Below are 26,299 nucleotides of genomic sequence, written 5' to 3' on the forward strand. Positions count from 1 at the left end.
TCTGACCCACATATGTCGCACAGCAGCACCTGCCCCATAGATCTGACCCACATCTGTCGCACAGCAGCTCCTGCCCCATAGATCAGACCAACATCAGCCCCACAGTAGATCCTGCCCCATAGATCTGACCCCCATCAGCCCCACAGTAGCTCCTGCCCCATAGATCTGACCCCCATCAGCCCCACAACAGCTCCTGCCCCATAGATCTAACCCACATCAGCCACACAGCAGCTCCTGCCCCATAGATCTGACACACATCATATGTAAAGCAGCTGCTGCCCAATAGATATGACCCACAGCAGCTTCAGCCCCAAGGATCTGACCCACATCAGCCCCACAGCAGCTCCTGCCCCATAGATCTGACCCACATCTGTCGCACAGCAGCTCCTGCCCCATAGATCTGACCCACATCAGCCCCACAGAGCTCCTGCCCCATAGATCTGACCCACATGTTCCCAAGAGCAGCTCTGCCCCATTGATTTGACCCACATCAGCCCCACAGTAGCTCCTGCCCCATACATCTGACTCCCATCAGCCCCACAACAGCTCCTGCCCCATAGATCTAACCCACATCAGCCCCACAGCAGCTCCTGCCCCATAGATCTGACCCCCATCAGCCCCACAACAGCTCCTGCCCCATAGATCTAACCCACATCAGCCCCACAGTACCTCCTGCCCCATAGATCTGACCCCTATCAGCCCCACAACAGCTCCTGCCCCATAGATCTAACCACATCAGCCCCACAGCAGCTCCTGCCCCATTGATCTGACACACATCATATGTAAAGCAGCTCCTGCCCCATAGATCTGACCCACATCTGTCGCACAGCAGATCCTGCCCTATAGATCTGACCCACATCAGCCCCACAGCAGCTCCTGCCCCATAGATCTGACCCACATGTTCCCAAGAGCAGCTCTGCCCCATTGATCTGACCCACATCTGTCGCACAGCAGCTCCTGCCCTATAGATCTAACCCACATCAGCCCCACAGCAGCTCCGGCCCCATAGATCTGACACACATCATATGTAAAGCAGCTGCTGCCCAATAGATATGACCCACAACAGCTCCTGCCCCATAGATCTAACCCACAGCAGCCCCACAGCAGCTCCTGCCCCATAGATCTGACGTACATCATCTCCACTGCAGCTCCTGCCCCATAGATCTGACCCAAATCTGCCCCACAGCAGATCCTGCCAAATAGATCTTAACCACAGCAGCTCCTGCCCCATAGATCTGACCCACATCAGCCCCACAGCAGCTCCTACACCATAGATCTGACCCACATCTGCCACACAGCAGCTCCTACCATATAGCTCTGACCCACATCTGCAGCACAGCAGCTCCTCCCCATAGATAAGCCCTACATCTGCCCCACATCAGCTCCTGCACCATAGATCTGACCCACATCTGCAACACAGCAGCTCCTGCTCCATAACTCTGACCAACATCAGGCCCACATCTGTTCCTGCCCCATAGATCTGACCCACAGCAGCTCCTGCCCCATAGATCTGACCCACATTTGCCACACAGCAGCTCCTGCCCCATAGATCTGACCCAAATCTTCCCCACAGCAGATCCTGCCAAATAGATCTTAACCACAGCAGCTCCTGCCCCATAGATCTGACCCACATCAGCCCCACAGCAGCTCCTGCCCCATAGATCTGACCCCCATCAGCCCCACAACAGCTCCTGCCCCATAGATCTAACCCGCATCAGCCCCACAGTACCTCCTGCCCCATAGATCTGACCCCTATCAGCCCCACAACAGCTCCTGCCCCATAGATCTAACCCACATCAGCCCCACAGCAGCTCCTGCCCCATTGATCTGACACACATCATATGTAAAGCAGCTCCTGCCCCATAGATCTGACCCACATCTGTCGCACAGCAGATCCTGCCCTATAGATCTGACCCACATCAGCCCCACAGCAGCTCCTGCCCCATAGATCTGACCCACATGTTCCCAAGAGCAGCTCTGCCCCATAGATCTGACCCACATCTGTGGCACAGCAGCTCCTGCCCTATAGATCTAACCCAAATCAGCCCCACAGCAGCTCCGGCCCCATAGATCTGACACACATCATATGTAAAGCAGCTGCTGCCCAATCGATATGACCCACAACAGCTCCTGCCCCATAGATCTAACCCACAGCAGCCCCACAGCAGCTCCTGCCCCATAGATCTGACGTACATCATCTCCACTGCAGCTCCTGACCCATAGATCTGACCACATCTGCCCCACTGCTGCTCCTGCCCCATAGATCTGACCCAAATCTGCCCCACAGCAGATCCTGCCAAATAGATCTTAACCACAGCAGCTCCTGCCCCATAGATCTGACCCACATCAGCCCCACAGCAGCTCCTACACCATAGATCTGACCCACATCTGCCACACAGCAGCTCCTACCATATAGCTCTGACCCACATCTGCAGCACAGCAGCTCCTCCCCATAGATAAGCCCTACATCTGCCCCACATCAGCTCCTGCACCATAGATCTGACCCACATCTGCAACACAGCAGCTCCTGCTCCATAACTCTGACCAACATCAGGCCCACATCTGTTCCTGCCCCATAGATCTGACCCACAGCAGCTCCTGCCCCATAGATCTGACCCACATTTGCCACACAGCAGCTCCTGCCCCATAGATCTGACCCAAATCTTCCCCACAGCAGATCCTGCCAAATAGATCTTAACCACAGCAGCTCCTGCCCCATAGATCTGACCCACATCAGCCCCACAGCAGCTCCTACACCATAGATCTGACCCACATCTGCCACACAGCAGCTCCTGCCCCATAGATCTTTCCCACATCAGCCCCACAGCAGCTCCTGCCCCATAGATCTGACCCAAAACAGCCCCGCAGCAGCTCCTGCCCCATAGATCAGACCAACATCAGCCCCACAGTAGCTCCTGCCCCATAGATCTGACCCCCATCAGCCCCACAACAGCTCCTGCCCCATAGATCTAACCCACATCAGCCCCACAGCAGCTCCTGCCCCATAGATCTGACACACATCATATGTAAAGCAGCTGCTGCCCAATAGATATGACCCACAGCAGCTTCAGCCCCAAGGATCTGACCCACATCAGCCCCACAGCAGCTCCTGCCCCATAGATCTGACCCACATCTGTCGCACAGCAGCTCCTGCCCTATAGATCTGACCCACATCAGCCCCACAGCAGCTCCTGCCCCATAGATCTGACCCACATGTTCCCAAGAGCAGCTCTGCCCCATTGATTTGACCCACATCAGCCCCACAGCAGCTCCTGCCCCATAGATCTGACCCGCATCAGCCCCACAACAGCTCCTGCCCCATAGATCTAACCCACATCAGCCCCACAGCAGCTCCTGCCCCATAGATCTGACCCAAATCAGCCCCGCAGCAGCTCCTGCCCCATAGATCAGACCAACATCAGCCCCACAGTAGCTCCTGCCCCATAGATCTGACCCCCATCAACCCCACAACAGCTCCTGCCCCATAGATCTAACCCACATCAGCCCCACATCAGCTTCTGCCCCATAGATCTAACCCACATCAGCCCCACAGCAGCTCCTGCCCCATAGATCTGACAAACATCATATGTAAAGCAGCTGCTGCCCAATAGATATGTCGCACAGCTGCTTCAGCCCCAAGGATCTGACCCACATCAGCCCCACAGCAACTCCTGCCCCATAGATCTTTCCCACATCAGCCCCACTGCAGATCCTGCCCCATAGATCTGACCCACATATGTCGCACAGCAGCACCTGCCCCATAGATCTGACCCACATCTGTCGCACAGCAGCTCCTGCCTCATAGATCAGACCAACATCAGCCCCACAGTAGCTCCTGCCCCATAGATCTGACCCCCATCAGCCCCACAGTAGCTCCTGCCCCATAGATCTGACCCCCATCAGCCCCACAACAGCTCCTGCCCCATAGATCTAACCCACATCAGCCCCACAGCAGCTCCTGCCCCATAGATCTGACACACATCATATGTAAAGCAGCTGCTGCCCAATAGATATGACCCACAGCAGCTTCAGCCCCAAGGATCTGACCCACATCCGCCCCACAGCAGCTCCTGCCCCATAGATCTGACCCACATGTTCCCAAGAGCAGCTCTGCCCCATAGATCTGACCCACATCTGTCGCACAGCAGCTTTTGCCCTATAGATCTGACCCACATCAGCCCCACTGCAGCTCCGGCCCCATAGATCTGACACACATCATATGTAAAGCAGCTGCTGCCCAATAGATATGACCCACAACAGCTCCTGCCCCATAGATCAGACCAACATCAGCCCCACAGCAACTCCTGCCCCATAGATCTGACGTACATCATCTCCACTGCAGCTCCTGCCCCATAGATCTGACCCAAATCTGCCCCACAGCAGATCCTGCCAAATAGATCTTAACCACAGCAGCTCCTGCCCCATAGATCTGACCCACATCAGCCCCACAGCAGCTCCTACACCATAGATCTGACCCACATCTGCACCACAGCAGCTCCTTCCCAATAGCTCTGACCCACATCTGCACCACAGCAGCTCCTCCCCATAGATCTAACACCCATCAGCCTCACAGCATCTCCTGCCCCATAGATAAGCCCTACATCTGCCCCACAGCAGCTCCTGCCCCATAGATCTGACCCACATCTGCAACACAGCAGCTCCTGCTCCATAAATCTGACCAACATCAGCCCCACAGCAACTCCTGCCCCATAGATCTGACCCAAATCTGCCCCACAGCAGATCCTGCCAAATAGATCTTAACCACAGCAGCTCCTGCCCCATAGATCTGACCCACATCAGCCCCACAGCAGCTCCTACACCATAGATCTGACCCACATCTGCCACACACCATCTCCTGCCCCATAGATCTGACCCACATCTGCCCCAAAGCATCTCCTGCCCCATAGATCTTTCCCACATCAGCCCCACAGCAGATCCTGCCCAATAGATCTGACCCACATATGTCGCACAGCAGCACCTGCCCCATAGATCTGACCCACATCTGTCGCACAGCAGCTCCTGCCCCATAGATCAGACCAACATCAGCCCCACAGTAGCTCCTGCCCCATAGATCTGACCCCCATCAGCCCCACAGTAGCTCCTGCCCCATAGATCTGACCCCCATCAGCCCCACAACAGCTCCTGCCCCATAGATCTAACCCACATCAGCCCCACAGCAGCTCCTGCCCCATAGATCTGACACACATCATATGTAAAGCAGCTGCTGCCCAATAGATATGACCCACAGCAGCTTCAGCCCCAAGGATCTGACCCACATCAGCCCCACAGCAGCTCCTGCCCCATAGATCTGACCCACATCTGTCGCACAGCAGCTCCTGCCCCATAGATCTGACCCACATCAGCCCCACAGAGCTCCTGCCCCATAGATCTGACCCACATGTTCCCAAGAGCAGCTCTGCCCCATTGATTTGACCCACATCAGCCCCACAGTAGCTCCTGCCCCATAGATCTGACTCCCATCAGCCCCACAACAGCTCCTGCCCCATAGATCTAACCCACATCAGCCCCACAGCAGCTCCTGCCCCATAGATCTGACCCCCATCAGCCCCACAACAGCTCCTGCCCCATAGATCTAACCCACATCAGCCCCACAGTACCTCCTGCCCCATAGATCTGACCCCTATCAGCCCCACAACAGCTCCTGCCCCATAGATCTAACCCACATCAGCCCCACAGCAGCTCCTGCCCCATTGATCTGACACACATCATATGTAAAGCAGCTCCTGCCCCATAGATCTGACCCACATCTGTCGCACAGCAGATCCTGCCCTATAGATCTGACCCACATCAGCCCCACAGCAGCTCCTGCCCCATAGATCTGACCCACATGTTCCCAAGAGCAGCTCTGCCCCATAGATCTGACCCACATCTGTCGCACAGCAGCTCCTGCCCTATAGATCTAACCCACATCAGCCCCACAGCAACTCCGGCCCCATAGATCTGACACACATCATATGTAAAGCAGCTGCTGCCCAATAGATATGACCCACAACAGCTCCTGCCCCATAGATCTAACCCACAGCAGCCCCACAGCAGCTCCTGCCCCATAGATCTGACGTACATCATCTCCACTGCAGCTCCTGCCCCATAGATCTGACCCAAATCTGCCCCACAGCAGCTCCTGCCCCATTGATCTGACACACATCATATGTAAAGCAGCTCCTGCCCCATAGATCTGACCCACATCTGTCGCACAGCAGATCCTGCCCTATAGATCTGACCCACATCAGCCCCACAGCAGCTCCTGCCCCATAGATCTGACCCACATGTTCCCAAGAGCAGCTCTGCCCCATTGATCTGACCCACATCTGTCGCACAGCAGCTCCTGCCCTATAGATCTAACCCACATCAGCCCCACAGCAGCTCCGGCCCCATAGATCTGACACACATCATATGTAAAGCAGCTGCTGCCCAATAGATATGACCCACAACAGCTCCTGCCCCATAGATCTAACCCACAGCAGCCCCACAGCAGCTCCTGCCCCATAGATCTGACGTACATCATCTCCACTGCAGCTCCTGCCCCATAGATCTGACCCAAATCTGCCCCACAGCAGATCCTGCCAAATAGATCTTAACCACAGCAGCTCCTGCCCCATAGATCTGACCCACATCAGCCCCACAGCAGCTCCTACACCATAGATCTGACCCACATCTGCCACACAGCAGCTCCTACCATATAGCTCTGACCCACATCTGCAGCACAGCAGCTCCTCCCCATAGATAAGCCCTACATCTGCCCCACATCAGCTCCTGCACCATAGATCTGACCCACATCTGCAACACAGCAGCTCCTGCTCCATAACTCTGACCAACATCAGGCCCACATCTGTTCCTGCCCCATAGATCTGACCCACAGCAGCTCCTGCCCCATAGATCTGACCCACATTTGCCACACAGCAGCTCCTGCCCCATAGATCTGACCCAAATCTTCCCCACAGCAGATCCTGCCAAATAGATCTTAACCACAGCAGCTCCTGCCCCATAGATCTGACCCACATCAGCCCCACAGCAGCTCCTGCCCCATAGATCTGACCCCCATCAGCCCCACAACAGCTCCTGCCCCATAGATCTAACCCGCATCAGCCCCACAGTACCTCCTGCCCCATAGATCTGACCCCTATCAGCCCCACAACAGCTCCTGCCCCATAGATCTAACCCACATCAGCCCCACAGCAGCTCCTGCCCCATTGATCTGACACACATCATATGTAAAGCAGCTCCTGCCCCATAGATCTGACCCACATCTGTCGCACAGCAGATCCTGCCCTATAGATCTGACCCACATCAGCCCCACAGCAGCTCCTGCCCCATAGATCTGACCCACATGTTCCCAAGAGCAGCTCTGCCCCATAGATCTGACCCACATCTGTGGCACAGCAGCTCCTGCCCTATAGATCTAACCCAAATCAGCCCCACAGCAGCTCCGGCCCCATAGATCTGACACACATCATATGTAAAGCAGCTGCTGCCCAATCGATATGACCCACAACAGCTCCTGCCCCATAGATCTAACCCACAGCAGCCCCACAGCAGCTCCTGCCCCATAGATCTGACGTACATCATCTCCACTGCAGCTCCTGACCCATAGATCTGACCACATCTGCCCCACTGCTGCTCCTGCCCCATAGATCTGACCCAAATCTGCCCCACAGCAGATCCTGCCAAATAGATCTTAACCACAGCAGCTCCTGCCCCATAGATCTGACCCACATCAGCCCCACAGCAGCTCCTACACCATAGATCTGACCCACATCTGCCACACAGCAGCTCCTACCATATAGCTCTGACCCACATCTGCAGCACAGCAGCTCCTCCCCATAGATAAGCCCTACATCTGCCCCACATCAGCTCCTGCACCATAGATCTGACCCACATCTGCAACACAGCAGCTCCTGCTCCATAACTCTGACCAACATCAGGCCCACATCTGTTCCTGCCCCATAGATCTGACCCACAGCAGCTCCTGCCCCATAGATCTGACCCACATTTGCCACACAGCAGCTCCTGCCCCATAGATCTGACCCAAATCTTCCCCACAGCAGATCCTGCCAAATAGATCTTAACCACAGCAGCTCCTGCCCCATAGATCTGACCCACATCAGCCCCACAGCAGCTCCTACACCATAGATCTGACCCACATCTGCCACACAGCAGCTCCTGCCCCATAGATCTTTCCCACATCAGCCCCACAGCAGCTCCTGCCCCATAGATCTGACCCAAAACAGCCCCGCAGCAGCTCCTGCCCCATAGATCAGACCAACATCAGCCCCACAGTAGCTCCTGCCCCATAGATCTGACCCCCATCAGCCCCACAACAGCTCCTGCCCCATAGATCTAACCCACATCAGCCCCACAGCAGCTCCTGCCCCATAGATCTGACACACATCATATGTAAAGCAGCTGCTGCCCAATAGATATGACCCACAGCAGCTTCAGCCCCAAGGATCTGACCCACATCAGCCCCACAGCAGCTCCTGCCCCATAGATCTGACCCACATCTGTCGCACAGCAGCTCCTGCCCTATAGATCTGACCCACATCAGCCCCACAGCAGCTCCTGCCCCATAGATCTGACCCACATGTTCCCAAGAGCAGCTCTGCCCCATTGATTTGACCCACATCAGCCCCACAGCAGCTCCTGCCCCATAGATCTGACCCGCATCAGCCCCACAACAGCTCCTGCCCCATAGATCTAACCCACATCAGCCCCACAGCAGCTCCTGCCCCATAGATCTGACCCAAATCAGCCCCGCAGCAGCTCCTGCCCCATAGATCAGACCAACATCAGCCCCACAGTAGCTCCTGCCCCATAGATCTGACCCCCATCAACCCCACAACAGCTCCTGCCCCATAGATCTAACCCACATCAGCCCCACATCAGCTTCTGCCCCATAGATCTAACCCACATCAGCCCCACAGCAGCTCCTGCCCCATAGATCTGACAAACATCATATGTAAAGCAGCTGCTGCCCAATAGATATGTCGCACAGCTGCTTCAGCCCCAAGGATCTGACCCACATCAGCCCCACAGCAACTCCTGCCCCATAGATCTTTCCCACATCAGCCCCACTGCAGATCCTGCCCCATAGATCTGACCCACATATGTCGCACAGCAGCACCTGCCCCATAGATCTGACCCACATCTGTCGCACAGCAGCTCCTGCCTCATAGATCAGACCAACATCAGCCCCACAGTAGCTCCTGCCCCATAGATCTGACCCCCATCAGCCCCACAGTAGCTCCTGCCCCATAGATCTGACCCCCATCAGCCCCACAACAGCTCCTGCCCCATAGATCTAACCCACATCAGCCCCACAGCAGCTCCTGCCCCATAGATCTGACACACATCATATGTAAAGCAGCTGCTGCCCAATAGATATGACCCACAGCAGCTTCAGCCCCAAGGATCTGACCCACATCCGCCCCACAGCAGCTCCTGCCCCATAGATCTGACCCACATGTTCCCAAGAGCAGCTCTGCCCCATAGATCTGACCCACATCTGTCGCACAGCAGCTTTTGCCCTATAGATCTGACCCACATCAGCCCCACTGCAGCTCCGGCCCCATAGATCTGACACACATCATATGTAAAGCAGCTGCTGCCCAATAGATATGACCCACAACAGCTCCTGCCCCATAGATCAGACCAACATCAGCCCCACAGCAACTCCTGCCCCATAGATCTGACGTACATCATCTCCACTGCAGCTCCTGCCCCATAGATCTGACCCAAATCTGCCCCACAGCAGATCCTGCCAAATAGATCTTAACCACAGCAGCTCCTGCCCCATAGATCTGACCCACATCAGCCCCACAGCAGCTCCTACACCATAGATCTGACCCACATCTGCACCACAGCAGCTCCTTCCCAATAGCTCTGACCCACATCTGCACCACAGCAGCTCCTCCCCATAGATCTAACACCCATCAGCCTCACAGCATCTCCTGCCCCATAGATAAGCCCTACATCTGCCCCACAGCAGCTCCTGCCCCATAGATCTGACCCACATCTGCAACACAGCAGCTCCTGCTCCATAAATCTGACCAACATCAGCCCCACAGCAACTCCTGCCCCATAGATCTGACCCAAATCTGCCCCACAGCAGATCCTGCCAAATAGATCTTAACCACAGCAGCTCCTGCCCCATAGATCTGACCCACATCAGCCCCACAGCAGCTCCTACACCATAGATCTGACCCACATCTGCCACACACCATCTCCTGCCCCATAGATCTGACCCACATCTGCCCCAAAGCATCTCCTGCCCCATAGATCTTTCCCACATCAGCCCCACAGCAGATCCTGCCCAATAGATCTGACCCACATATGTCGCACAGCAGCACCTGCCCCATAGATCTGACCCACATCTGTCGCACAGCAGCTCCTGCCCCATAGATCAGACCAACATCAGCCCCACAGTAGCTCCTGCCCCATAGATCTGACCCCCATCAGCCCCACAGTAGCTCCTGCCCCATAGATCTGACCCCCATCAGCCCCACAACAGCTCCTGCCCCATAGATCTAACCCACATCAGCCCCACAGCAGCTCCTGCCCCATAGATCTGACACACATCATATGTAAAGCAGCTGCTGCCCAATAGATATGACCCACAGCAGCTTCAGCCCCAAGGATCTGACCCACATCAGCCCCACAGCAGCTCCTGCCCCATAGATCTGACCCACATCTGTCGCACAGCAGCTCCTGCCCCATAGATCTGACCCACATCAGCCCCACAGAGCTCCTGCCCCATAGATCTGACCCACATGTTCCCAAGAGCAGCTCTGCCCCATTGATTTGACCCACATCAGCCCCACAGTAGCTCCTGCCCCATAGATCTGACTCCCATCAGCCCCACAACAGCTCCTGCCCCATAGATCTAACCCACATCAGCCCCACAGCAGCTCCTGCCCCATAGATCTGACCCCCATCAGCCCCACAACAGCTCCTGCCCCATAGATCTAACCCACATCAGCCCCACAGTACCTCCTGCCCCATAGATCTGACCCCTATCAGCCCCACAACAGCTCCTGCCCCATAGATCTAACCCACATCAGCCCCACAGCAGCTCCTGCCCCATTGATCTGACACACATCATATGTAAAGCAGCTCCTGCCCCATAGATCTGACCCACATCTGTCGCACAGCAGATCCTGCCCTATAGATCTGACCCACATCAGCCCCACAGCAGCTCCTGCCCCATAGATCTGACCCACATGTTCCCAAGAGCAGCTCTGCCCCATAGATCTGACCCACATCTGTCGCACAGCAGCTCCTGCCCTATAGATCTAACCCACATCAGCCCCACAGCAACTCCGGCCCCATAGATCTGACACACATCATATGTAAAGCAGCTGCTGCCCAATAGATATGACCCACAACAGCTCCTGCCCCATAGATCTAACCCACAGCAGCCCCACAGCAGCTCCTGCCCCATAGATCTGACGTACATCATCTCCACTGCAGCTCCTGCCCCATAGATCTGACCCAAATCTGCCCCACAGCAGATCCTGCCAAATAGATCTTAACCACAGCAGCTCCTGCCCCATAGATCTGACCCACATCAGCCCCACAGCAGCTCCTACACCATAGATCTGACCCACATCTGCCACACAGCAGCTCCTACCATATAGCTCTGACCCACATCTGCAGCACAGCAGCTCCTCCCCATAGATAAGCCCTACATCTGCCCCACATCAGCTCCTGCACCATAGATCTGACCCACATCTGCAACACAGCAGCTCCTGCTCCATAACTCTGACCAACATCAGGCCCACATCTGTTCCTGCCCCATAGATCTGACCCACAGCAGCTCCTGCCCCATAGATCTGACCCACATTTGCCACACAGCAGCTCCTGCCCCATAGATCTGACCCAAATCTTCCCCACAGCAGATCCTGCCAAATAGATCTTAACCACAGCAGCTCCTGCCCCATAGATCTGACCCACATCAGCCCCACAGCAGCTCCTACACCATAGATCTGACCCACATCTGCCACACAGCAGCTCCTGCCCCATAGATCTTTCCCACATCAGCCCCACAGCAGCTCCTGCCCCATAGATCAGACCAACATCAGCCCCACAGTAGCTCCTGCCCCATAGATCTGACCCCCATCAGCCCCACAACAGCTCCTGCCCCATAGATCTAACCCACATCAGCCCCACAGCAGCTCCTGCCCCATAGATCTGACACACATCATATGTAAAGCAGCTGCTGCCCAATAGATATGACCCACAGCAGCTTCAGCCCCAAGGATCTGACCCACATCAGCCCCACAGCAGCTCCTGCCCCATAGATCTGACCCACATCTGTCGCACAGCAGCTCCTGCCCTATAGATCTGACCCACATCAGCCCCACAGCAGCTCCTGCCCCATAGATCTGACCCACATTTTCCCAAGAGCAGCTCTGCCCCATTGATTTGACCCACATCAGCCCCACAGCAGCTCCTGCCCCATAGATCTGACCCCCATCAGCCCCACAACAGCTCCTGCCCATAGATCTAACCCACATCAGCCCCACAGCAGCTCCTGCCCCATAGATCTGACACAAATCAGCCCCGCAGCAGCTCCTGCCCCATAGATCAGACCAACATCAGCCCCACAGTAGCTCCTGCCCCATAGATCTAACCCACATCAGCCCCACAGCAGCTCCTGCCCCATAGATCTGACACACATCATATGTAAAGCAGCTGCTGCCCAATAGATATGTCGCACAGCAGCTTCAGCCCCAAGGTTCTGACCCACATCAGCCCCACAGCAACTCCTGCCCCATAGATCTGACCCACATCTGCCCCAAAGCATCTCCTGCCCCATAGATCTTTCCCACATCAGCCCCACTGCAGATCCTGCCCCATAGACCTGACCCACATATGTCGCACAGCAGCACCTGCCCCATAGATCTGACCCACATCTGTCGCACAGCAGCTCCTGCCTCATAGATCAGACCAACATCAGCCCCACAGTAGCTCCTGCCCCATAGATCTGACCCCCATTAGCCCCACAGTAGCTCCTGCCCCATAGATCTGACCCCCATCAGCCCCACAACAGCTCCTGCCCCATAGATCTAACCCACATCAGCCCCACAGCAGCTCCTGCCCCATAGATCTGACACACATCATATGTAAAGCAGCTGCTGCCCAATAGATATGACCCACAGCAGCTTCAGCCCCAAGGATCTGACCCACATCAGCCCCACAGCAGCTCCTGCCCCATAGATCTGACCCACATGTTCCCAAGAGCAGCTCTGCCCCATAGATCTGACCCACATCTGTCGCACAGCAGCTCCTGCCCTATAGATCTGACCCACATCAGCCCCACTGCAGCTCCGGCCCCATAGATCAGCCCCATCATATGTAAAGCAGCTGCTGCCCAATAGATATGACCCACAACAGCTCCTGTCCCATAGATCAGACCAACATCAGCCCCACAGCAGCTCCTGCCCCATAGATCTGACACACATCATATGTAAAGCAGCTGCTGCCCAATAGATATGACCCAGTGCAGCTTCAGCCCCAAGGATCTGACCCACATCAGCCCCACAGCAGCTCCTGCCCCATAGATCAGACCCACATCAGCCCCACAGCAGCTCCTGCCCCATAGATCTAACCCACATCAGCCCCACAGCAGCTCCTGCCCCATAGATCTGACACACATCGTATGTAAAGCAGCTGCTGCCCAATAGATATGACCCGCAACAGCTCCTGCCCCATAGATCAGACCAACATCAGCCCCACAGCAGCTCCTGCCCCATAGATCTGACGTACATCATCTCCACTGCAGCTCCTGCCCCATAGATCTGACCCAAATCTGCCCCACAGCAGATCCTGCCAAATAGATCTTAACCACAGCAGCTCCTGCCCCATAGATCTGACCCACATCAGCCCCACAGCAGCTCCTACACGATAGATCTGACCCACATCTGCACCACAGCAGCTCCTTCCCAAGAGCTCTGACCCACATCTGCACCACAGCAGCTCCTCCCCATAGATCTAACACCCATCAGCCTCACAGCAGCTCCTGCCCCATAGATAAGCCCTACATCTGCCCCACAGCAGCTCCTGCACCATAGATCTGACCCACATCTGCAACACAGCAGCTCCTGCTCCATAAATCTGACCAACATCAGCCCCACAGCAACTCCTGCCCCATAGATCTGACCCACATGTTCTCAAGAGCAGCTCTGCCCCATTGATTTGACCCACATCAGCCCCACAGTAGCTCCTGCCCCATAGATCAGACCAACATCAGCCCCACAACAGCTCCTGCCCCATAGATCTAACCCACATCAGCCCCACAGCAGCTCCTGCCCCATAGATCTGACACACATCATATGTAAAGCAGCTGCTGCCCAATAGATATGACCCAGAGCAGCTTCAGCCCCAAGGATCTGACCCACATCAGCCCCACAGCAGCTCCTGCCCCATAGATCTGACCCACATCTGTCGCACAGCAGCTCCTGCCCCATAGATCTGACCCACATCAGCCCCACAGTAGCTCCTGCCCCATAGATCTGACCCCCATCAGCCCCACAACAGCTCCTGCCCCATAGATCTGACCCCCATCAGCCCCACAACAGCTCCTGCCCCATAGATCTAACCCACATCAGCCCCACAGCAGCTCCTGCCCCATAGATCTGACCCAAATCAGCCCCGCAGCAGCTCCTGCCCTATAGATCAGACCAACATCAGCCCCACAGTAGCTCCTGCCCCATAGATCTGACCCCCATCAGCCCCACAGCAGCTCCTGCCCCATAGATCTGACCCCCATCAGCCCCACAACAGCTCCTGCCCCATAGATCTTACCCACATCAGCCCCACAGCAGCTCCTGCCCCATAGATCTGACACACATCATATGTAAAGCAGCTTCTGCCCAATAGATATGACCCACAGCAGCTTCAGCCCCAAGGATCTGACCCATATCAGCCCCACAGCAGCTCCTTCCCCATAGATCTGACCCACATATGTCGCACAGCAGCACCTGCCCCATAGATCTGACCCACATCTGTCGCACAGCAGCTCCTGCCCCATAGATCAGACCAACAACAGCCCCTCAGTAGCTCCTGCCCCATAGATCTGACCCCCATCAGCCCCACAGCAGCTCCTGCCCCATAGATCTGACAGCCATCAGCCCCACAACAGCTCCTGCCCCATAGATCTAACCCACATCAGCCCCACAGCAGCTCCTGCCCCATAGATCTGACACACATCATATGTAAAGCAGCTGCTGCCCAATAGATATGACCCACAGCAGCTTCAGCCCCAAGGATCAGACCCACATCAGCCCCACAGCAACTCCTGCCCCATAGATCTGACCCACATCTGCCCCACAGCAGCTCCTGCCCCATAGATCTGACCCACATGTTCCCAAGAGATGCTCTGCCCCATAGATCTGACCCACATCTGTCGCACAGCAGCTCCTGCCCCATAGATGAGAACAACATCAGCCCCACAGTAGCTCCTGCCCCATAGATCTGACCCCCATCAGCCCCACAGTAGCTCCTGCCCCATAGATGTGACTCCCATCAGCCCCACAGCAGCTCCTGCCCCATAGATCTGACCCCCATCAGACCCACAACAGCTCCTGCCCCATAGATCTAACCCACATCAGCCCCACAGCAGCTCCTGCCCCATAGATCTGACACACATCATATGTAAAGCAGCTGCTGCCCCATAGATATGACCCACAGCAGCTTCTGCCCCAAGGATCTGACCCACATCAGCCCCACAGCAGCTCCTGCCCCATAGATCTGACCCACATCTGCCCCACAGCAGATCCTGCCAAATAGATCTAACCCACATCAGCCCCACAGCAGCTCCTGCCCCATAGATCTGACGTACATCATCTCCACTGCAGCTCCTGCCCCATAGATCTGACCCAAATCTGCCCCACAGAAGATCCTGCCAAATAGATCTTAACCACAGCAACTCCTGCCCCATAGATCTGACCCACATCAGCCCCACAGCAGCTACTACACCATAGATCTGACCCACATCTGCCACACACCATCTCCTGCCCCATAGATCTGACCCACATCGGCCCCAAAGCATCTCCTGCCCCATAGATCTGACCCACATCAGCCCCACAGCAGATCCTGCCCCATAGATCTGACCCACATATGTCGCACAGCAGCACCTGCCCCATAGATCTGACCCACATCTGTCGCACAGCAGCTCCTGCCCCATAGATCAGACCAACATCAGCCCCACTGTAGCTTCTGCCCCATAGATCTGACCCCCATAAGCCCCACAGTAGCTCCTGCCCCATAGATCTGACCCCCATCAGCCCCACAACAGCTCCTGCCCCATAGATCTAACCCACATCAGCCCCACAGCAACTCCTGCCCCATAGATCTTTCCCACATCAGCCCCACAGCAGATCCTGTCCCTTAGATCTGACCCACATATGTCGCACAGCAGCACCTGCCCCATACATCTGACCCACATCTGTCGCACAGCAGCTCCTGCCCCATAGATCAGACCAACATAAGCCCCACAGTAGCTCCTGCCCCATAGATCAGACCAACATCAGCCCCACAGTAGCTCCTGCCCCATAGATCTGACCCCCATCAGCCACACAGTAGCTCCTGCCCCATAGATCTGACCCCCATCAGCCCCACAGTAGCTCCTGCCCCATAGATCTGACCCCCATCAGCCCCACAACAGCTCCTGCCCCATAGATCCCACCCACATCAGCCCCACAGCAGCTCCTGCCCCATAGATCTGACACACATCATATGTAAAGCAGCTGCTGCCCAATAGATATGACCCACAGCAGCTTCAGCCCCAAGGATCTGACCCACATCAGCCCCACAGCAGCTCCTGCCCCATAGATCTTTCCCACATCAGCCCCACAGCAGATCCTGCCCCATAGATCTTACCCACATATGTCGCACAGCAGCACCTGTCCCATAGATCTGACCCACATCTGTCGCACAGCAGCTCCTGCCCCATAGATCTGACCCCCATCAGCCCCACAGCAGCTCTTGCCCCATAGATCTAACCCACATCAGCCCCACAGCAGCTCCTGCCCCATAGATCTGACCCACATCTGTCGCACAGCAGCTCCTGCCCTATAGATCTGACCCACATCAGCCCTACAGCAGCTCCTGCCCCATAGATCTGACCCACATGTTCCCAAGAGCAGCTCTGCCCCATAGATCTGACCCACATCTGTCGCACAGCAGCTCCTGCCCCATAGATGAGACCAACATCAGCCCCACAGTAGCTCCTGCCCTATAGATCTGACCGAAATCAGCCCCACAGTAGCTCCTGCCCTATAGATCTGACTCCCATCAACCCCACAGCAGCTCCTGCCCCATAGATCTGACCCCCATCAGCCCCAGAACAGCTCCTGCCCCATAGATCTAACCCACATCAGCCCCACAGCAGCTCCTGCCCCATAGATCTGACACACATCATATGTAAAGCAGCTTCTGCCCAATAGATATGACCCACAGCAGCTTCAGCCCCAAGGATCTGACCCACATCAGCCCCACAGCAGCTCCTGCCCCATAGATCTGACCCACATCTGTCGCACAGCAGCTCCTGCCCCATAGATCTCACCCACATCAGCCCCACAGCAGCTCCTGCCCAATAGATCTGACGTACATCATCTCCACTGCAGCTCCTGCCCCATAGATCTGACCCAAATCTGCCCCACAGCAGATCCTGCCAAATAGATCTTAACCACAGCAGCTCCTGCCCCATAGATCTGACCCACATCAGCCCCACAGCAGCTCCTACACCATAGATCTGACCCACATCTGCCACACAACATCTCCTGCCCCATAGATCTGACCCACATCGGCCCCAAAGCATCTCCTGCCCCATAGATCTGACCCACATCAGCCCCACAGCAGATCCTGCCCCATAGATCTGACCCACATATGTCGCACAGCAGCACCTGCCCCATAGATCTGACCCACATCTGTCGCACAGCAGCTCCTGCCCCATAGATCAGACCAACATCAGCCCCACAGTAGCTCCTTCCCCATAGATCTGACCCCCATCAGCCCCACAGTAGCTCCTGCCCCATAGATGAGACCAACATCAGCCCCACAACAGCTCCTGCCCCATAGATCTAACCCACATCAGCCCCACAGAAGCTCCTGCCCCATAGATCTGACACACATCATATGTAAAGCAGCTGCTGCCCAATAGATATGACCCACAGCAGCTTCAGCCCCAAGGATCTGACCCACATCAGCCCCACAGCAGCTCCTGCCCCATAGATCTGACCCACATCTGTCGCACAGGAGCTCCTGCCCTATAGATCTGACCCACATCAGACCCACAGCAGCTCCTACCCTATAGATCTGACCCACATGTTCCCAAGAGCAGCTCTGCCCCATTGATTTGACCCCCATCAGCCCCACAACAGCTCCTGCCCCATAGATCTGACCCCCATCAGCCCCACAACAGCTCCTGCCCCATAGATCTAACCCACATCAGCCCCACAGCAGCTCCTGCCCCATAGATCTGACACAAATCAGCCCCGCAGCAGCTCCTGCCCCATAGATCAGACCAACATCAGCCCCACAGTAGCTCCTGACCCATAGATCAGACCCCTATCAGCCCCACAACAGCTCCTGCCCCATAGATCTAACCCTCATCAGCCCCACAGCAGCTCCTGCCCCATAGATCTGACACACATCATATGTAAAGCAGCTCCTGCCCCATAGATCTGACCCACATCTGTCGCACAGCAGCTCCTGCCCTATAGATCTGACCCACATCAGCCCCACAGCAGCTCCTGCCCCATAGATCTGACCCACATGTTCCCAAGAGCAGCTCTGCCCCATAGATCTGACCCACAGCAGCCCCACAGCAGCTCCTGCCCCATAGATCTGACGTACATCATCTCCACTGCAGCTCCTGCCCCATAGATCTGACCCAAATCTGCCCCACAGCTGATCCTGCCAAATAGATCTTAACCACAGCAGCTCCTGCCCCATAGATCTGACCCACATCAGCCCCACAGCAGCTCCTACACCATAGATCTGACCCACATCTGCCACACAGCAGCTCCTGCCCCATAGCTCTGACACACATCTGAACCACAGCAGCTCCTGCCCCATAGATCTGACCCACATCTGCAACACAGCAGCTCCTGCTCCATAAATCTGACCAACATCAGGCCCACATCTGTTCCTGCCCCATAGGTCTGACACACAGCAGCTCCTGCGACATAGATCTGACCCACATCAGCCCCACAACAGCTCCTTCCCCATAGATCTAACACACATCAGCCCCACAGCAGGTCCTGCCCCATAGATCTGACCCACATCTGTCGCACAGCAGCTCCTGCCCTATAGATCTGACCCACATCAGCCCCACAGCAGCTCCTGCCCCATAGATCTGACCCACATGTTCCCAAGAGCAGCTCTGCCCCATTGATTTGACCCACATCAGCCCCACAGTAGCTCCTGCCCCATAGATCTGACCCCCATCAGCCCCACAAAAGCTCCTGCCCCATAGATCTAACCCACATCAGCCCCACAGTAGCTCCTGCCCCATAGATCTGATCCAAATCAGCCCCGCAGCAGCTCCTGCCCCATAGATCAGACCAACATCAGCCCCACAGTAGCTCCTGCCCCATAGATCTGACCCCCATCAGCCCCACAACAGCTCCTGCCCCATAGATCTAACCCACATCAGCCCCACAGTAGCTCCTGCCCCATAGATCTGACACACATCTGCCCCAAAGCATCTCCTGCCCCATAGATCTTTCCCACATCAGCCCCACAGCAGATCCTGCCCCATAGATCTGACCCACATATGTCGCACAGCAGGACCTGCCCCATAGATCCGACCCACATCTGTTGCACAGCAGCTTCAGCCCCATAGATCAGACCAACATCAGCCCCACAGTAGCTCCTGCCCCATAGATCTGACCCTCATCAGCCCCACAGTAGCTCCGGCCCCATAGATCTGACCCCCATCAGCCCCACAGCAGCTCCTGCCCCATAGATCTGACCCCCATCAGCCCCACAACAGCTCCTGCCCCATAGATCTAACCCACATCAGCCCCACAGCAGCTCCTGCCCCATAGATCTGACACACATCATATGTAAAGCAGCTGCTGCCCAATAGATATGAACCACAGCAGCTTCAGCCCCAAGGATCTGACCCACATCAGCCCCACAGCAGCTCCTGCCCCATAGATCTGACCCACATCTGTCGCACAGCAGCTCCTGCCCTATAGATGTGACCCACATCAGCCCCACAGCAGCTCCTGCCCCATAGATCTGACCCACATGTTCCCAAGAGCAGCTCTGCCCCATAGATCTGACACACATCTGTCGCACAGCAGCTCCTGCCCCATAGATCAGACCAACATCAGCCCCACAGTAGCTCCTGCCCCATAGATCTGACCCAAATCAGCCCCACAGTAGCTCCTGCCCCATAGATCTAACCCCCATCAGCCCCACAGCAGCTCCTGCCCCATAGATCTGACCCCCATCAGCCCCACAGCAGATCCTGCCCCATAGATCTGACCCACATCTGTCGCACAGCAGCTCCTGCCCTATAGATCTAACCCACATCAGCCCCACAGCAGCTCCTGCCCCATAGATCTGACACACATCATATGTAAAGCAGCTGCTGCCCAATAGATATGACCCACAGCAGCTTCAGCCCGAAGGATCTGACCCACATCAGCCCCCCAGCAGCTCCTGCCCCATAGATCTGACCCACATCTGTCGCACAGCAGCTCCTGCCCCGTAGATCTGAACCACATCAGCCCCACAGCAGCTCCTGACCTATAGATCTGACCCACATCAGCCCCACAACAGCTCCTGCCCCATAGATCTAACCCACATCAGCCCCACAGCAGCTCCTGCCCCATAGATCTGACCCTCATCAGCCCCACAGCAGCTCCTGCCCTATAGATCTGACCCACATCAGCCCCACAGCAGCTCCTACCCCATAGATCTGACCCACATCTGTCGCACAGCAGCTCCTGCCCTATAGATCTGACCCACATCAGCCCCACAGCAGCTCCTGCCCCATAGATCTGACCCACATGTTCCCAAGAGCAGCTCTGCTCCATTGATTTGACCCACATCAGCCCCACAGTAGCTCCTGCCCCATAGATCTGACCCCCATCAGCCCCACAACAGCTCCTGCCCCATAGATCTAACCCACATCAGCCCCACAGCAGCTCCTGCCCCATAGATCAGACACAAATCAGCCCCGCAGCAGCTCCTGCCCCATAGATCAGACCAACATCAGCCCCACAGTAGCTCCTGACCCATAGATCAGACCCCTATCAGCCCCACAACAGCTCCTGCCCCATAGATCTAACCCACATCAGCCCCACAGCAGCTCCTGCCCCATAGATCTGACACACATCATATGTAAAGCAGCTCCTGCCCCATAGATCTGACCCACATCTGCCCCACAGCAGCTCCTGCCCCATAGATCTGACCCACATGTTCCCAAGAGCAGCTCTGCCCCATAGATCTGACCCACAGCAGCCCAACAGCAGCTCCTACACCATAGATCTGACGTACATCATCTCCACTGCAGCTCCTGCCCCATAGATCTGACCCAAATCTGCCCCACAGCTGATCCTGCCAAATAGATCTTAACCACAGCAGCTCCTGCCCCATAGATCTGACCCACATCAGCCCCACAGCAGCTCCTACACCATAGATCTGACCCACATCTGCCACACAGCAGCTCCTGCCCCATAGCTCTGACCCACATCTGCACCACAGCAGCTCCTCCCCATAGATCTAACACCCATCAGCCTCACAGCAGCTCCTGCCCCATAGATAAGCCCTACATCTGCCCCACAGCAGCTCCTGCACCATAGATCTGACCCACATCTGCAACACAGCAGCTCCTGCTCCATAAATCTGACCAACATCAGGCCCACATCTGTTCCTGCCCCATAGGTCTGACCCACAGCAGCTCCTGCCCCATAGATCTGACCCACATCAGCCCCACAACAGCTCCTGCCCCATAGATCTAACCCACATCAGCCGCACAGCAGGTCCTGCCCCATAGATCTGACCCACATGTTCCCAAGAGCAGCTCTGCCCCATTGATTTGACCCACATCAGCCCCACAGTAGCTCCTGCCCCATAGATCTGACCCCCATCAGCCCCACAACAGCTCCTGCCCCATAGATCTAACCCACATCAGCCCCACAGTAGCTCCTGCCCCATAGATCTGACCCAAATCAGCCCCACAGCAGCTCCTGCCCCATAGATCAGACCAACATCAGCCTCACAGTAGCTCCTGCCCCATAGATCTGACCCCCATCAGCCCCACAACAGCTCCTGCCCCATAGATCTAACCCACATCAGCCCCACACTAGCTCCTGCCCAATAGATCTGACACACATCTGCCCCAAATCATCTACTGCCCCATAGATCTTTCCCACATCAGCCCCACAGCAGATCCTGCCCCATAGATCTGACCCACATATGTCGCACAGCAGGACCTGCCCCATAGATCCGACCCACATCTGTCGCACAGCAGCTTCAGCCCCATAGATCAGACCAACATCAGCCCCACAGTAGCTCCTGCCCCATAGATCTGACCCCCATCAGCCCCACAGTAGCTCCTGCCCCATAGATCTGACCCCCATCAGCCCCACAACAGCTCCTGCCCCATAGATCTAACCCACATCAGCCCCACAGCAGCTCCTGCCCCATAGATCTGACACACATCATATGTAAAGCAGCTGCTGCCCAATAGATATGACCCACAGCAGCTTCAGCCCCAAGGATCTGACCCACATCAGCCCCACAGCAGCTCCTGCCCCATAGATCTGACCCACATCTGTCGCACAGCAGCTCCTGCCACATAGATCTGACCCACATCAGCCCCACAGCAGCTCCTGCCCCATAGATCTGACCCACATGTTCCCAAGAGCAGCTCTGCCCCATAGATCTGACCCACATCTGTCGCACAGCAGCTCCTGCCCCATAGATCAGACCAACATCAGCCCCACAGTAGCTCCTGCCCCATAGATCTGACCCAAATCAGCCCCACAGTAGCTCCTGCCCCATAGATCTAACCCCCATCAGCCACACAGCAGCTCCTGCCCCATAGATCTGACCCCCATCAGCCCCACAGCAGATCCTGCCCCATAGATCTGACCCACATCTGTCGCACAGCAGCTCCTGCCCTATAGATCTGACCCACATCAGCCCCACAGCAGCTCCTGCCCCATAGATCTGACACACATCATATGTAAAGCAGCTGCTGCCCAATAGATATGACCCACAGCAGCTTCAGCCCCAAGGATCTGACCCACATCATCCCCACAGCAGCTCCTGCCCCATAGATCTGACCCCCATCAGCCCCACAGCAGCTCCTGCCCCATAGATCTGACCCCCATCAGCCCCAGAGCAGCTCCTGCCCCATAGATCTGACCCCCATCAGCCCCACAACAGCTCCTGCCCCATAGATCTAACCCACATCAGCCCCACAGAAGCTCCTGCCCCATAGATCTGACACACATCATATGTAAAGCAGCTGCTGCCCAATAGATATGACCCACAGCAGCTTCAGCCCCAAGGATCTGACCCACATCAGCCCCACAGCAGCTCCTGCCCCATAGATCTGACCCACATCTGTCACACAGCAGCTCCTGCCCCATATATCTACCCACATCAGCCCCACAGTAGCTCCTGCCCCATAGATCTGACCCACATGTTCCCAAGAGCAGCTCTGCCCCATTGATTTGACCCACATCAGCCCCACAGTAGCTCCTGCCCCATAGATCTGACCCCCATCAGCCCCACAACAGCTCCTGCCCCATAGATCTCACCCACATCAGCCCCACAGCAGCTCCTGCCCCATAGATCTGACCTAAATCAGCCCCGCAGCAGCTCCTGCCCCATAGATCAGACCAACATCAGCCCCACAGTAGCTCCTGCCCCATAGATCTGACCCCCATCAGCCCCACAACAGCTCCTGCCCCATAGATCTAACCCACATCAGCCCCACAGCAGCTCCTGCCCCATAGATCTGACACACATCATATGTAATGCAGCTGCTGCCCAATAGATATGACCCACAGCAGCTTAAGCCCCAAGTATCTGACCCACATCAGCCCCAAAGCAACTCCTGCCCCATAGATCTGACCCACATCTGCCCCAAAGCATCTCCTGCCCCATAGATCTTTCCCACATCAGCCCCACAGCAGATCCTGCCCCATAGATCTGACCCACATCTGTCGCACAGCAGCTCCTGCCCCATAGATCAGACCAACATCAGCCCCACAACAGCTCCTGACCCATAGATCTGACCCCCATCAGCCCCACAGTAGCTCCTGCCCCATAGATCTGACCCCCATCAGCCCCAAAGCATCTCCTGCCCCATAGATCTGACCCCCATCAGCCCCACAACAGCTCCTGCCCCATAGATCTAACCCACATCAGCCCCACATCAGCTCCTGCCCCATAGATCTGACCCAAATCAGCCCCGCAGCAGCTACTGCCCCATAGATCAGATTAACATCAGCCCCACAGTAGCTCCTGCCCCATAGATCTGACCCCCATCAGCCCCACAGTAGCTCCTGCCCCATAGATCTGACCCCCATCAGCCCCACAGCAGCTCCTGCCCCATAGATATGACCCCCATCAGCCCCACAACAGCTCCTGCCCCATAGATCTAACCCACATCAGCCCCACAGCAGCTCCTGCCCCATAGATCTGACACACATCATATGTAAAGCAGCTGCTGCCCAATAGATATGACCCACATCAGCCCCACAGCAGCTCCTGCACCATAGATCTGACCCACATCTGCCCCAAAGCATCTCCTGCCCCGTAGATCTTTCCCACATCAGCCCCACAGCAGATCCTGCCCCATAGATCTGACCCACATATGTCGCACAGCAGCACCTGCCCCATAGATCTGACCCACATCTGTCGCACAGCAGCTCCTGCCCTATAGATCAGACCAACATCAGCCCCACAGTAGCTCCTGCCCCATAGATCTGACCCCCATCAGCCTCACAGTAGGTCCTGCCCATAGATCTGACCCCCATCAGCCCCACAGCAGCTCCTGCCCCAGAGATCTGACCTCCATCAGCCCCACAACAGCTCCTGCCCCATAGATCTAACCCACATCAGCCTCACAGCAGCTCCTGCCCCATAGATCTGACACACATCATATGTAAAGCAGCTGCTGCCCAATAGATATGACCCACAGCAGCTTCAGCCCCAAGGATCTGACCCACATCAGCCCCACAGCAGCTCCTGCCCCATAGATCTGACCAACATCAGCCCCACAGCAGCTCCTGCCCCATAGATCTGACCCACATGTTCCCAAGAGCAGCTCTGCCCCATAGATCTGACCAATATCTGTCGCACAGCAGCTCCTGCCCCATAGATCAGACCAACATCAGCCCCACAGTAGCTCCTGCCCCATAGATCTGACCCCCATCAGCCCCACAGTAGCTCCTGCCCCATAGATCTGACCCCCATCTGCCCCACAGCAGCTCCTGCCCCATAGATCTGACCCCCATCAGCCCCACAACAGCTCCTGCCCCATAGATCTGACACACATCTGTCGCACAGCAGCTCCTGCCCTATAGATCTGACCCACATCAGCCCCACAGCAGCTCCTGCCCCATAGATGTGACCCACATCTGTCGCACTGCAGCTCCTGCCCTATAGATCTGACCCACATCAGCCCCACAGCAGCTCCTGCCCCATAGATCTTACCCACATCAGCCCCACAGCAGCTCCTGCCCCATAGATCTGACCCACATGTTCCCAAGAGCAGCTCTGCCCCATAGATCTGACCCACATCTGTCGCACAGCAGCTCCTGCCCTATAGATCTGACCCACAGCAGCCCCACAGCAGCTCCTGCCCCATAGATCTGAAGTACATCATCTCCACTGCAGCTCCTGCCCCATAGATCTGACCCAAATCTACCCCACAGCAGCTCCTGCCCCATAGATCTGACCCACATCAGCCCCACAGCAGCTCCTACACCATAGATCTGACCCACATCTGCCACACAGCAGCTCCTGCCCCATAGATCTGACCCCCATAAGCTCCACAGCAGCTCCTGCCCCATAGATCTGACCCCCATCAGCCCCACAACAGCTCCTGCCCAATAGATCTAACCCACATCAGCCCCACAGCAGCTCCTGCCCCATAGATCTGACACACATCATATGTAAAGCAGCTGCCGCTCAATAGATATGACCCACAACAGCTCCTGCCCCATAGATCTAACCCACAGCAGCCCCACAGCAGCTCCTGCCGCATAGATCAGACCGACATATGGCCCACAGCAACTCCTGC

The sequence above is a fragment of the Coturnix japonica genome, chromosome 35 (genome assembly GCF_054131305.1).
Source record: "Coturnix japonica strain WE chromosome 35, WE-NBRP24, whole genome shotgun sequence".
Lineage (NCBI taxonomy): Eukaryota > Metazoa > Chordata > Aves > Galliformes > Phasianidae > Coturnix > Coturnix japonica.